The following is a 16,283-nucleotide window of genomic DNA, read 5'->3' on the forward strand; positions in this document are numbered from 1 at the left end:
TCAGGAAAATTCATTTAAAGATGAGCCTGTAGCACACTGGAGACAAAGAAGATGTAGTCTCACAATAGTTCTGCAAGGATGTTAACTCTTCTGACTGACACCTTCCAAGACTACTGAAGGATGACTGGTTTGGATTGACTCTTAGACTACCAGTAAACAAGGATGTTCCTTCTAATTTTTAGCCTTATTTCTAGCAATATTTTATTTATCAAAATTAGATACAATAAGATAAAATCTCTGGGGTGAAGAAGGGAAACACATTTGTGAGGCGTCATCCGCTGTGCTTTTAACTCCAGGTGGGAATTAGGAAGAATAAGTGATAAGAAATTTGTCTTGTATTTTATTATTCATCTGAAGTCTTCAATTATTAGTACCATGCTGATGAAGTCTTTTTGGATTTTCTGACAAGTCTCATGATAAACTCCTTAAACAATGAAATTGGGAGGATGTCAATTGGCTAATTAGCTAATAATCAATATCCATCAGCTGAAGCTGTGATGAGATTGTAGACAGATATCAGGCTCTGTTCAAGGACTGGGTGCTTCGTTGGTTTAACTTTCAGGGAAAATACTGCCAAAACAGTAATACTTAATTAATTGTGCCATTAATCCACACTGAATACTTAAAAATAAGTGCTCCTACACAAATTATTATTATGTACTTGATCCTGGCAATTCGGATTTTTTCTTGAGATGGGCAGTAGACAGGGAAGATATGAAATGCCAGGGGTAGAATCTTAAATTCACGTATCCAAGGAGCCAGGGCTATCAGCCCATGGTAGATGAAACATTTACCTACAACTACCCAGATACAAAGTTCATCAGAGTATTCTTTTACAATCTCAGAGGCAACCAGACCAGGATTTAACTATAGGCATCTACACCAAAGATATAGACACATAATCCTTAGCGAGCTATCTATCTCAACTCCCATGATACCCAGGAACAAAAAGCATGATTTGTCTGGTCAAGGGAGGTGTCTGCATTATGATGGAGGTGGGATGCATCTTAGAATTCCCTGAGTCTGTTCAGTAACTCTAGAAGCCTAGATGGCCACTTAATAGTGCCTGAAGTTGAGAGATAAATCCCACCATGATTAAATGTGCCACAGGTATCAATGAGAATAAACTCGCTAGGTGGATGTATTTGTATGGCAGCTTAAATGACACAAGTTATGTTTAATTTACTGATTGATACACAACCAAAACTTTGCTTACTGAAATTCACCTTATTCCAAATGTAATTCACATAGGCAAGGACAAGCACAATTGGCTGTTTCCACTTGCTACCTATCCATCTTCTTTGAAAATGAAGTTCCCTATATGATTTTTCATTGTGCTCCATTGCACAGAGTTGGTGAGAACCATATGGTATCTTAGACAAGATATTTCCTCTGAAAATTAAGGATGAGCCCTAATCTTGGTTTAACCACCTAACTATGAGGTTCTTTTGGTGCAGAAAATCTCTAAATGTCACAGAATTAGCTCCCACACTGTTTGAGAGTGCAGAGGGTATCTGGGCCTGCATGAGGTAAAGAAGCAGGTTGGAGAAGACAGTAGCCTAGATGGTCAGGGCTGTATTAGAACCTGTTCCCTCCCATTTAGCAGAGGGAACTGTTAAGAAATGCCTCCTGCAAGCTTCTGCCCCTGACGCAGAAAACCCACTCCTGTGGGTTTTGCAGTGCTGCAAAGCACTCCTCTCCTTCCCCAATAGTTTGTGTTAGGCTTGACTTGCACTGGCTGAGCCTAGCCCAGAAAGGATGGGCACTGCTTTCACAGAACCTTCCAGCTGCCAGTGGCTGGAGAGGGCTCCAGGCTGGGCTTGGATATATGTAGGGTAAAGAGTGTGTAGTGGGAAGAGGCAATAGCTCCTGACAGTGCAGCCTGGTAGAGTTTTGTAGCTGTAGGGCTGATTAAAGACTTAGGCTTGAGGTTTATCTCACTAGTAAAAATAACTATGGGGGAAAATAAACTAAAAGCCTAGAAATGGCAACACAGCAGAAGCAAACAGTTGACACAGCTTATTGTGTATTAAAACAGGTTAGTGTTCCAGGGTTGTACTGCTGGGAGAGTTTGACAGGTTTATGCTGAAAGACACCACTTAGAAGTGTTAACTTCTTTTAGTTTAGCCTTATGGAGCCTTTTCACTGCAGAGTCTAAAGCTGTCTATAGCCTCATAATTCATTCTTAAAATGTGACTTTAATGTGTAGCTACACTGGGTATTAAGGGAAACAGATGGAGCAAGGAACACAGTGAATCACAGGGAATCTGTTCAAGAATTTTTCTCGCTAAGAGAATTTTTCCTTATCGAGTCTGTCTTAAATACCAGAGAAAGCTGAAGTGACTATATAAATGCCAGTTCCACTGTCCCCTGGTTGGTATTCGAAGGTTTGAATTAAATGTTGAGTTTGTTCAGGTTGAAACTTAGCAAGGAGAAGCAGGAAATTAATTTTTGAGTTACATTAGATCTTTGTTCCTAGTCCCTCTTGAAAATCCAAGACATTGGTTCCTCTGATGACCATCTGAAATGTTAAGCTTTGTAAACCTCACTGTTTGGCCATAAAATGCAGGTCTGCTTATTTCAGCCATAAGAAGACATTCCGAACACAATTCCTAACACAAATCATACCTCATATCCAAATTTACTGTAATTCCAGGCTACCCATCAGCTTCCAAACCAACTGCTCCAAGGCAGAGGAAGGCTGTCTGGTTACATAAATAGGGTTGTTGGAAGCATTAAGTGAGGTCAGCTGGCATGGTTCCCACAGTCAGAAAGCCCAGCCAGGGTTTCCATTGCTCTTCAATCAGATAGGATGGAGGAAGAATGCCTCTGATGATCTCAGCTGCAGCTGGGGGCTGATATCCTTCCAGAGCTGGATAAATAATAAATGGCCTTGGTGATGGATGTCTCTGATATGTGCTAATAATTTTAATATAATGATCTGGATGGTATAGATGTATGTTTGTGCCTTCTGCTGTTGGATCCAAATGATGTAGTGTTTTTCATTTGTGTGGAAGTGAACAGAAAATTAGGGCCTGCTGTGAAGCTGGTGGTTATCCCCTGGAGGAAACTGTCAAGGGAAGTATCACCACCTCTTCATGTTTCAAAACTGGATGGCTTTCAGCAAGTAGAAGCTTTACCTGAATATCTATCATTGTGCTTGGTGAAGAAGTGAATGGGTGACATTGAAGTCTATGGAGCCTGAGGTGACCTGACCAAGCGATCAAATGGCTCCTTTGTGCTTAGATTCTACAGAAAATATTTTACCTGTATTTTCTGTTAAGAGTTTTGAGTGAAATGTTTCTAACCAGCCTTTGAACTGACCAAAAAAGAAAAGTAATTTTTTTGTATCATTCCCCATTTTGAGAAAAATATTTTGGCTTGGTTTGTTGTCAGATGGTTTTCATGTTCTTTATTTTTTTTCCCCCCTGTGGCTCATATTGAAGTAATCTGTACTTTTGGAACAAGATGATCAGAGCTTAGCATCTGCTTTTACTGAAATAATCCTCTTGGCTATGATGTGTGGCAAAGTAGCAGGTCTGAAGTCCTTTGTAGCATTTGACCTCACCTGGTAGGTGGGATGTGGTAAGGAGCTGTGCTGCTTTGCCTGGAGCTACATCAAAGTATCCCCTGCTCTTCCCCATGCGGGGCAGAAGTACTTTGCACCATCTATTTGGCTAGAATACCATGCTCGTCTTGGCTTACCTCACCTGGTTTAGTGATGGGGAAGAGTGGACATGTGTGTGTGTCTGCATTCCCACCCATTTTCAATTCCACCTAGTTTGTCTTCGGAGTGTGAGGCGCAGTAAAGCAATTTTAGGCCAGGAGGTAAATCTCTAAGACCTTTTTTCTTCATCTATAGCAAGGAAAGGAAGCTCAGCTTCTATTAAGAGGGGATAGAATTCTCTGCTGGTGTCAGGATTCAGAGCTCCCACTAACATATATGTGTAGTTCATTCTAAAAGGCTCTGTCTCGACTGACCCTTGGTTTCTCCTGAGGCAGGAGAAGTCAGAGGTGGAATCCTGTAGCTATCTGCAGAAGGCCATAGGTTTTTGTATTGGAGGTCATGAACAGACTGGAGGAGGTATATGCAACCTCCTTTCCATCTTTGCAAGGGAATAGAATTCTGTCTGTTTTCCTTGTTAATATGGTGGTACAGTGGAAAACTGCAAGCTGCTGGGCTAGGCAGACAATCCCCTATAGGATTCTGGCGCAGGCTGTTTATCTCTGCTTGTGCAGGGTGTTGGTTCTTTCAGTCCATAGCCTGAAGAGAGGATACTTCCAAAAGGATTAGTACTTATAAGGCCCTACACGGCACTGTTTCAGACATGATACGTGCCAAGAAAACAGCAAAGAAGAAAAAATGTTTCATCCTCTCCCTACTGTTCTACTATTGCTCCTTGTAGAATATGCTGTGATGTCATCCAATAAGCCAAAGCATCGACCTTTTCTTCACTCCTCTGTGTGTTGTTTTTCAGCATTGGTTTTTTTTCTGGATAGCTTGATATATCTCTGCCATTCTGTATTTTGCAAGGTTCCTCCTTTGCCTGTCCTACAAAACTTACAATCTTTCCTTAGCATTTGTATCACTCCCCAGCAACATCTTCTGGGCGTTGGCAGGATGTGGTGCAATACAAAGTTATCTGTCCAGATGGTCAAAGCTCTTTTTAGAGCAGAGGTAGAGGAACACTGAGCCTGGTTTATGCTGTTCTGTGGCTTAAGTAGAGATGTTCCTTATCTACCTCCTGATCTATGAATTGATGGGAGTGAGCAATTCTCCCATTCTTTTGAAGGTGGGTGTTGTGTGACATGTGGCTATGGTACCCTGTGTCACCGTAGTAACAGTAAGTCTTTGTTTCCTGGCAACTGTCAGGGTTGCTAAGAGAAAAATCGGCAACATTCGTAAATCTGACGTCTTTGACATCATCCACTCATATTACAGTGGGATGAGTTTGGAGAGAAAAAGACCTGGTGGCTTCTAATCTCCTCTAACCCAGCTGTATGTTGGCTTTCATAAATAATTACACTGTCTATATGGCATTGGAATAGCCTGTCTGGGAGTCAGGGAACATGGGTCCCATTGTTTGTTCTCGTTGGTCCATTCAATAACTACAGGTAACACTTTCTGCCCTATGCTATAAGACAAAATGAGTTCTGTGGATAAAAATCACTAAGTGCTAAGTATTATCACTGGTCTTTGATGCTCTGGTTCCCCAGTACATTTCACAGGTGGTTTCACTGCTAAAGAAATTTTCACCAAGCCCTCTCCTCTGCCAGTGCTTCATTCTTAAAACATTTTACTTCATAAACTCACCTGTCCATAGGCCACTGTGTGAAAGCTGTTGGTTGGAGTGGGGAGTGTGTGTGGGTAGGGGAAGGAACAGCAGATTCAGTAATGTATTACTCCAGCTTAGCTCTGTGGAATTCAGTGGAGTTATACCAGTGCAAATCTAAAGCAACACAGTGATGAATTGATAAATCCTATTTGCTCGCATCTGCCCACTCTGAGCCAGAGCTGGAGGCATTACTATCTGCTGGTGCATGCCAGAGCATGTGCTGAGTGAGTTCTGCTCTGTACAGTGCACAGGAGGCAGATGGTGAAACCCAACCATTCTGAAGCGTGCCTACAGAGAATATGATTTTAGCAGTGTCGTGGTGCTGGCAGACAGTGCAATAGCCATGTTCTTACATTTCAGAGAGCTGGCTAGTCTCAGGTGTGCTATTTTACCAGTATTCTATTCTGGCACCTTTTTGTTCCACAACTGCCTGCACAGCTTGTGGCATGCATCACTGATGGAGACTGGCTACTCCTCTGGCTGGACCAACTCTGCAATTCAGTGTGAGGACCGGACTATAGGGAAGAAAGCTAGATCATCTCAGCTACCGTGGAGCTCTTAGGAGAGGAGAACTAGTGGAGCGATGGTCTTCACCCCTTCTAAAATTACAGCAAACCCTCTGTGTTAGCACTGGGCAGAGCTTCTCTTGGTTGGGGTGAATTGGGGGCAAGGGCAGAGCAGATTAATAGAGAGCCTGTCTTTACCCTAAATGGGTAACATTTCTTTAGCTGTGCAAGTGGGGCTTGTGACAAGACAATGAAGTCCTTTTGCATTTGCCACTTTTGCAATCAGAAGTCAGAAGTCCTGGGGACATTCAGAAATTCACAGTTTTCCACCAATTTCCTGCAGCTGACAGTACATTTGTGTTGACCTTGGTGACAGCACCAGCCTCGCAAATGAAAAGGACATGCATCACTAAGAGGAGAATTAAATTTGCAGTGAATGGCTTGTATTTCATTTTCTGTTACTGTCATTTTTATCTGTCCCAGCTAATCCTCGTGTCCCTAGAAAGCCTGCCCTAGTGTTCTATTTCCTGCAGCGGGGATGATGCCTGTGCTCACAGCAGGGGTATCTTTCTTCAGCTTTTTTGTCAAATGCTGTCGTGTACCCCCTGAGCACCTTGTTCCTGTGCCAGTGGTGGGGAGAGTGCGGCTCGCTGATGTGGAGTCTGCTGTCTCCTTCACAGACAAAAAAAATCAGCTCTGGCTTTTGACTGGAGCCTGTAAAAGCAGCATTTCTCAAGTTAAATTGTTGTTCCCAGTTTAGCAGATAAGGACTCTGTGTCAGTATGAGAAGGGGAAAAAAGTAATCTGTTATATTGCAGCTGTCACTTCAGAGATTTTCATCCCTCTCCCTTATGTAATCATGAGAGTATTATAGATACTGGGATTACAGGTATGTGAAATGCCTTCACACACCTATCTAGACGTCCCTTTCAGCCTAGTTTTTGTTAGAAGAGGTGTGAGTTTAAAGAATATATCCTCTTTTTGTTTTAAAAAAGCTAGAAGTTTGGCATTATTACCAGTGCAATAGTGACATCATGGGTGAATCCAGATGTGATTAGGGTTTTCTTCTTCTCCTTCCTTTTTTTCTTTTCTTTCTCTATGTAAAATGTCATTTTTCAGGCTTGTGTGGTTATTATTTGATAGTGATCTGGTTCCACTCAGAAATTCCTACCTGGAAAATCCTATAAGGAGGAGTCATACCTTAAGGACCAAGGGACAGTCATTTGTAAAGAAGTGGGCTAGCAGTCTGAGGTACCTAGAGCTATTTGCCTGAGTTGCAGAGGCCCATGTCCTGAGTTTTTTGGGAGATAAATGATTTGATGTCAGACTCGAATTCTTGGCTTCTGGAGCTGGGCCAATTCCATTTCCTACAATTAAATCATAGTACTCAGGGCTATGATGGCAGCTGGAAATGACTAAGTCATCCAGTAACCTCTCCTGTCCTCCGTCAAAGATGAGGAGGAAAAGGGGAGAGACCAACCAAGAAATGGAAAATGAAGCCTGTCACGGGTGCTACTCACTGCACCCTGCTGTAGGAGACTGGCTTACAAAAGAGGGAAGGGTATGAGGCTGGCTTCTTTCCGCTGCAAGATCACTGACTTTGTAAGGTCGTGGTGAGGCTGCCTTGGTTCCCTGTGTGCCGCACTCTCTGCTGCCCTGCCAGCACTAATGCGCAGTGGCTGTGGAGTTGTGCTTCAGTTCAGCGCAGCAGACTGCAGCCAAGTCTAGATGACTTTGCAGATGCTGATGTTGCGCATGAAATGTCCTGAGATGAGCCATGGTGCAGCTCTCAGGGCAAGACTGGAGCACTTTACCCAGAGGAACAAAGCAGTGGATTCCTGTTCTAAGTCCCTCAAAAAGGGGTTTCTTTGTAAAAGGTTGGGATTGATGCAGCTGGCTGAAGTGAGAATACTTTTGTGTTTCAAAATCAATGGGAGTCTTCCTTTACCATCCATCACAAATAAGGGAGACAGAGGAGCTTGGGAACCATGAGGAAAATGTTACCAAGAGCTCAGTGGATAGGAGAGATTTTGTAGCAGCCCTAGCTTATCTGTATCCCCAAACAGATGTAGATCAAAGGAACATGAGCACAGCAAAGCCCTTTGCTTGGCAGTATCCAGCACCATTTCTTCTCTATGGAAGTACACAGCTCCAGTTCTAATAGACGAAATGTCAGGGTTTCATCTGTCTCCCTCCCTTCTACCAGCTGAGAAGCCAGCAAGTGCTTTTTGTAATGAAGGATTAGAACTTTGCACTCAGATATGTGTTCCTTGTGCCCTCCCCGCATGAAAGTACAATCATACCTGAAGCATATTAAGACATGCTCACTGAATAAAGCCAGGTCAGATGTTGAGGTGTGAGTCTGCTGGCTTATATGTATCCCTGACTCATTGAAGCTAGACTTTGACTTGGTTAGCAACAGTAAGGCTATGCTACAGGTCCAAAAAGGATTGCAAAGGTTTTACTCCCCACCTCCAACCTGAAGGACATGGTTCCCTGAGCTGGTTGGCACCCTTTGTTTCGCAGTTGTGATATATATGCAGCCTCCAGCAAAATTCCTCCGGCATTTAACCCCCTTAGCAAGGCTGGGTCTGTGCTAGCTGCTGTAGGGTGGGAGAAGAGCTGGGGAGGCAGAGCAGTAGTCGAGCAGCAGGGCTGACTTGAATCTGTGTTCTTGGTTGCCAGCCCTAGCTAGAGAAGAGGACATACTGGTTGAGTGACAGGGGAACAGGAATGGAAATGACCTCTGGGTTCTTTGTGTTAAAACAGGTCTTCCTAGCACTGACTGCACTAATCCTGCAGGACTTGGGGCATCCTTGTCCCGACAAGCAAAGATTTTGAAGGCAGGTCTGGCTGGTCAGCAGTGCTGAGTATGTCCTTGCTTTGCATGCAGCAGGCACGGGGAGAAGAGCCTGAGAAAAAAAGTAGCTCCTGCTGCCAACTCTATAAGGCAGCTGACTTCTCAGATGTCAAGCAGATCTGAAACATCAAAGGGGCTTCTCCTGAACTAGCTGACCTTTTACTACACATATCCTTTCACTAATACCCAGCAGATTATCTTTGCCTTGTTTTTGCTACTGTGTTCTTGACCTTGCGGCAACCCCGCTGCTTTGAACATGCTCCATGAAGGCAGGGAGGTGGCATTCACAGTGACTGTACTGCTGCAGGTGGCTCCCAGCAGATGGCAGTTGTTCCCCTCTGAGTTTTCTCGTGTGTGTGTGTGTGTGTGTGTGTGTGTGTGTGTGTGTGTTACTGGAAGTGTCTCCAAGTATGTGTTGCCACCCCCACGCTTCAATCCTATCCTGAGCTGTAGGTGAGCATCAGTTCGGTGCACACTGAGAGAAAGTAGGCTTATCCCCAGGTGAACTATGTATTGCTGTGAATGCAAGAGTTGGCCATGCTTACAGATGTGATAAGCTGCATCTCAAGACTGCCAAGGACAACAATTTCCAGTGGTATACTGTCTCCAGTGAGCAGTCTTGCTGAAATCGAGGGAGGTGCTGGTGGAAACAGATGAGAGGTGTTTCTGGGGGAACAGGTTGCTGAAACTTCTGGAGGTAAACATGGTTATGAGGTGATGCAATGAAGGAAAGCCAGCACAGTGGAGAGAACTCCTCTGCTTTTAAGTATTGTTCTGCTGTGTCTCAGGCAGCATTGTGCGGCTCGTTGATCCCATTGTGCAGTTCGTGTTAAAAGGCAGTTACACAACACTGCGATGCACACAGATTGCCTCTAACTCTGCTCCCCCAGCTGTCTGCAGCCTTCTCTTTCCTGGGTCTGCTGCTCTGGTCCTGGACTTTTTCCAGCCAATGCCTCCCACCTTCATTGTACTCTGTTATCAGTGATTCCCCTATCATGTTATAATCTGCTGGAATAACTTGCTCTGCATAAGCAATTCCTGAAATGTGCATAGAGCTTATCCTTATGGTAGAGGACAGGCATTTACAAAAGATAGGAGAATCACTAGATTAAAAACAGTTCCTCTGGGAAATAAAGGGTAGAAAGCTCATCTAATGTGTTGCACAGACCATTAGGAAACCCTGGTTTCTAGGAGAAGGGAGGAAACAAAAGAGGTGACTGTGTGAGGCTACTTGCCTCAGCATTCGGGACCAAAAAGTGAGGGTCAGCTTCTGCCTTCAAGAGTCAAGAAAACCCTGGAGGTCTGCTGCGTTCACTAGGTATTGTGTCATGTCAGCCAGCGTCTTGAGTCTGTGCCTGTAAAAATAGGTATCTGGTTCTCTGCACCATCCTTCTGCAGCCTCCAACATCCATGCAACTTGCATGTCAAGTCTTTTTCCTTTGTGATCTGAGTTCATCCTGCCTTAATAATCAGCTCTGGGGAGGCTATTCAGTACTGAGTCAAACTGACTTCCACCTACTTGGAACAGCCCAGCTTTCAAGGCGCTTGCATAGGTTATCCTTTTTGCCAGCAAACTAGCTTTACTGTTTGAGTGCTACACTCACCAGGCAGCACTCGATTAGCATTTTCACTCCTCCATCATCAGTTTGTTGCTTCCTGTGTGATCTGTCCTTTTCTCAGTATGGAGATGGGCTGCCCAGCAGGGCTGAAGTGCCCCTGTGGACATGCTCATGTGCTACATGCAGGAACATGAGAGCTGACAGAATGAGTACTTCTGTTGGGTATAGCTACTGTTCAAACCACTCTTTGCCTCTTTAGTTCCCGGGTACATACTGACTGCAATGTACTAGTCATGAAAGAGGGTGTGGCCCCTCCCATGCCAGTACAAGTAGATTAAGCTTTCTAGCTCATTCTCTGTAATTTTTCTGTCCAGTTTTCTCAAACTACAGTGAGTTTTTGCAACTGCAAGTTAAGTTTTAATGCAGTACTTAATCCTTAAATAGTTGAACGCTTCTATAGGGTCTTAGTGCCAGCAGGGATTGTCAGGCACTCTGTAGACAGTAAAAGTGTGATGACTGTGTTGTTTAGCAAGAATACAAATAGTATTTTATTATAGTTACCTCACATTTGCCACATCAGAAAAAGTCTGGGAGCTCCTGGATAAGACATAGAATTATCAGGCAAAGCTGAGCTTGTAGGAGAAAGGCATGAGCTGTATAAAAGGTAGTCTGTCCTATATAGGGATAGTTTTGCTTAGGCTATGAAATATTGTTGAAACAAAATTGGAACAATCCAGTTAGGTCATGCAATGATACGTGATTTATGAGGATATAGTAAACTCAACATTATCTTAATGACATACTATTAAATATGCATTACTGAATTTGGTATGTCCAGGAGCACACTGCCTGAGAGCCAGTGTTCTATCTAATTTAGTGGTTTCTGCTTGTTTACAAACAGATTGCATTGCCCTAGAAAAAGAGTAGAAGCACTGTTTGGAAGGTTGCTCTTAGGTAAGGGTATACAATTTACAGAAGCCTCTCTTTTGCACACCACCTTTGTTTGGACCACTTAAGCAAAGAATGATTCATGTTTTAAGTTAATATACCGTATGTAAACAAATATGGCAGCCAAAGACTCATACGTTTGCTTCAGTTTCCCCTGCTGCAGGGAAACTAACCTCTGATTGTAGCACGGGCAGTAGCAATGTCTTACACAATCACAGCTAATTTAATGGCATCTCCATGGGCCAAAGCCATGGCCAATCACAAGCACAGAGGACTTAGACTTTCCCTCCTGTAGCAAAGAAGGGAAATGATGTAAGACTTCATGCATTTCATCTACCTAAGTTACTGTGAGATGACCCTTCCAGCGCTAATTAAGCTGAGTCAGAGTGTAAGGTGTGACATGAATAACTCTTGAACACACAAAAAAGTTGTAAACATACTTACAGAGTTCTGAAGGCTTGAACTGCTTTCTGTGATGCAGAGAATGTCAGTCCCCTAAGGAAAACACCACCAAACAATGCTGGATTCCTGTCAAAGTAGCAGCTGATGGCCATTCTGGGAGTATGACTACCGATGGTTCAGCATCTGACAGCTTGGCTTGTTTTGTTTCTGCGGGATTCAGGCAGCAGTTCAAGTTGGCCTCTCAGCAGAACTCATTCGAAGGACTGAAGGGTGGAAAATCCCTTGCATATAACATACTTTTGACACACCAAATTTCTATCTCCTTTTGAAAATTAGAAAGTGTCCTGTGTCTCAATTTCTACATATGAGGAGTTAGCTCTTTTCCTGTGCTTCTAAGGTTTTGCCCCTAAGACCACAAAGTTCTCCAGTGCTGTTTTGATGGGAATTACATAAGAACATGGCATAGATATTTTGCTTATAATTGTGGCTTATGGTTTCTGTCCTTCTCATGAACAACAGCCAGCAAGAGGAATGAGTAAGTGGTTTATTGGTATAGGAACTTGCTTCTCTCTGCTTATGACCATGCAAAATCCGTGGGGTGTTGCAGCACCGTGCATCCAAGCAGAGTGATATCTGGTGATATCCCAGCTGATACCTGGAGTGCAGGGGAATTTGTAAGGAACATCACAGCTACCTAGAAGGCACTCTTGAACCCGTAAAGAGGACCTGTTCCATTAAAAGTCAACTGAAGTTTCTAGGAATGATAGAACCATGTGAAGGGAGACCAGGGTTAAATTACCAAGTCAATACACATCATTTGGAGGAACGAAGCTCCGAGGTGAAAGCAGATAGCAGTACCAGGGTGAACCAGAGTTCATCTGAATTACAAGGCACTATGTGTGGAATTAACTGTGCTTTCTGAAGAGCAGCTGAATGGATGGGCAGCCAGCAACCGCCTGTAGAAGTGGGGTAGGCAGAAGGTTATGTGTTGATGTCTAAAGCAGGGCGAAAGGTTATTAGTCTGTCTGGATAAACTGTCATACAGGCTGAGTTGCTGGACTGGGACCTGGACAGACATACAAGAAAGAGGACTATTGCTTCCCACTTCAGAAGTGGCTTGTGCCTTCTACTGCAGCACAGATACCACATCAGTGTCTTAGAGTGCTTTATTAGGAGGAAGTGGTGCCTTGGTAAAACCATACAGTAATGGAAGGATTAGCATGATGCTACTGTGGGAGATATGCAGGTTGTGTAAATAGTGTTGGTATCAGGGGACCTCCATTCACTGTCTGTTTGTCACTGGCAAACAGACTCACTCCTTCTATGTTTTCTTTTCCTCTCCTGCTCCCGGTCATGCAAGGAGAGTCAAACAGGTTGGTCCATGCCACTATATTCTAAGACTGGTGGGGGGCGGGATGGGTGCAGTTTGTCTCTCAACAGTATTCTGCTGTTTTAAAACACGAAGCGGAGAGGGAAATAAAATTTAAATGCAGTGTTTTGGGGTCATATTCTCTGATAGTGCAAATTGGCACAGCTCAATGAATTCAATTAGCGGTGTGATCCTGTAGTTATAAACATTGGTAAGTCTCTCGCTGTGAATGCTATGGCAGCATGCAGAAGACTTTAAAAGAGCAATTTTCCCCCCCAGTTTTTCATAGACAGCATTCAAAGAAATGCTAAAAATGTTGTTAGCCTTTGCGTCAAAGTTCTTGAACCAAATATTAGCTGCACTGAACCCTCCTGTTGGCCTGAATCTCAGAGCAACCCTCACTGTATGCACTATACTGTCATGTGCAAAGGACTGTTTTTGCACTAAACCCCCCTTGAGTTATATTAACAAATGACAAATAAACTGCTCCAAGTTCTCCTGGGAATCCTACAGGATATACGAGTGTGGAGACATTGGGAGTACTCTCATTTTTTTTCTTAGAGGAAATCCTGTCACCTTCTGTGCATAGAGAGTTCCAACAGAAAAATCCATAAGAATTCACAAAGGAAATGTTTCCTGCATATCTGAGATGGCAACAACAGGCAGTATATACACATGAATGTCCTCTGCAAGTGAATGTAAGTGCCAGAAGGCCTTGATGTACAGTCTGTCTTTTTTTTGAGGGAGTGACAGTTTTACTTTGTAAGTGCAGCGGGTCTCTTCTCAGTCACTGATAGTCAGAAATCCAGGAAGACTGGATGTGATTTACAGTCATTTCCCATAAGAAATTGGGAGCCAGCACAGTCAGGGTCAAAAACTGAAGTAATAGCGGCTTTCTCCATAACAACCAGTCTTTCATTTCTAGATACACATACCTTGCTCGCTACAGTAGCTTCAGATAAATTCTATTTATAATAAACACAAGTTCTAGACCTAGAGCCAAGTGCCAGCAATCCCAGAATGACAAAAGGTCTGAAAGGAAACAAAGTAGCCATTGGTATGCCGCCTTCCCCTCAAATATGCCAATGTGCCAAAAGGAGACTCATATTCATCCTGAGCTTACTTAGAGCATCCTTACTCAGTTTAATTAGTTGAACACAACAGCAAAGAGCAACATGAATGACAACACAACAGCACAACACAACTGTAGCTTAGATATTCAGGTCTATATTTCAGGACAAAGGTTCCCAGAGGGTTAAACAAGCCTTTATTCTTAATTTTCTAAGGTTCCCGTCTCAGCAATAGCAGTAAATGCAGCATATCCTCCTGCATCATGTGATTTTTAGACTGGACATTAGGAAGCATTTCTTTACCGCGAGGGTGATCAAACACTGGATCAGGCTTCCTAGAGAGGTGGTTGATACCCCAAGCCTGTCACAGTTTAAGAGGCATTTGGACAATGCTCTTAATATCACGCTTTAACTTTTGGTGAGCCCTGAACTGATCGGGCTGTTGGACTAGATGATCATCGTAGGTCCTTTCCAACTGAAATAGTTCCGTTCCATTCCATTCCATTCCATTCCATTCCATTCCATTCCATTCCATTTTGCTGTCATTGTTTCTTCTTTGAAGCTGGATAGCAGGGGGAAAGGAAATAAGAGTCCCAAAGGGCATGGCTGGTCATTGAGGCTGTGGGTAGCAAATTTCAAGTGAAGCAGAGGCCAGAGCAGTCCACACGTGCCAAAATGTTAAGAAAGTGCAGCTCAGGCGTGAAGCCATTAGCAGCATGCAGAGGCTGCCCACCCAGCACCTGCCTGCTTTGAACCTGGCTTGAATCGAATACATGAGCCAGAGGCTGCTCAGAAGTTTTGAAAGCCCTGTAGGAACCTGTTTTTCCTCTCCACCTCCACACCTCAAGCCTTTTGCCTCAGTGACTTTGCTGTGTGGGCTGGGAGCAGGATGCTGCGAGCACGATACTGAATCTCTGCTACCCACCCTGCTCCTGGATGGGAATAGAAAGGGTGCCATCATGGTGGGAGTTACCATTGCTGCTCTGTGTAGGCTTCCACTTCCACAAAAGACCTAAGCTTGTGTTTGCATGCAGGGAATCTCTGTGGTTTACATCACTATTTTGTTCAATAGCTATTACCTCTCCTGAGTATAAGTACTGAACAGAAAGCTGGTAGGAGCAGAACCTCCATCAACTTAAGAAGAATTGTTCCCTCGTTTTACCCATAAGCTAAGAAATTGAAATGAGGGGGAGAAAGTGAAACTTCTTGTTATTTCAAGTGTACGGATGTTCTTATTGCATGGACTCCTGTTATTAAATTAACACTCTCTGTGTGTGTATGTATGTAGTAAGAGTGAATGTATCTGCATGTGTGTGTCTGTTTTTCCTACCAGTCCCACCATATTTCTCTTGTCAGGCATTTGCACTAAAATGACGAGTATCATGGCAAAACATGCATTGGACAGATACTTTTTCAGCACTGATAAAGGTACATGATGCTCCTGAAAGACTTGATGCTTTGCATAATTACAATTTGATGTGGCCAAATCTTTTCATATAGAAGGCAGAGGCTGGTTGTGTTTTTTAATGCAGTAGCTGTGCTGTCTATTTTATTTCCCCAATAGTTTGCTAACCTAAGGTCACAAGCATTTGGTGATTTCCTGACTTGCAACATTTAAGCACTGACTGTGCTTATGTTCAAGATCATGGGTAGCTCCTGCACACCTCTTGTTCGTCTGCACACTTTCCATTCTGCTTGTTGACAGGTGGCTCTTCATTCTAGTCAAGGTCTGAGAATCTCCAAGGATGCTGATTCCACCATGAGTCTGGAAAACCTGTTCCAGCACTGCACCACGCTCACAGTGATTTTCTTTTCCTTATATCTAGTCAGCGTATCTCCTGCTGTAACTTCTGAACAATCAACATAGATTAAGCAGAATATTTTGGCCAGGGTTTTGTGAATCTGACGTATCTCCCTGGTTCTGCCAGAATAATTTCATTTTGCAAAGTCTGAAATACTTTATTTGTATCTTTTCTAATGTGTTGAATACTTAAAATAAAATTTTAAGCTCACAGCCATCTTAAAATTAGGCAAACAACATTTTCACTTTTTCACTTAGACCAAATCTGATTATTTTTCACATGAAATTTTCAAAGCCAGCCTTTTAGGTTTTATATTTTGGTATTTCAGTGTGTTGGTTTTGTTTTGTTTTTCCAGAAGGGTATTTTATTTAAAACATATCCCACTCTCTGCACAGATAAATCTGGTTCTAACAGTGCACTGGTGAGACACA

This window comes from Buceros rhinoceros, unplaced genomic scaffold (genome assembly GCF_000710305.1).
Source record: "Buceros rhinoceros silvestris isolate BGI_N320 unplaced genomic scaffold, ASM71030v1 scaffold2938, whole genome shotgun sequence".
NCBI lineage: Eukaryota > Metazoa > Chordata > Aves > Bucerotiformes > Bucerotidae > Buceros > Buceros rhinoceros.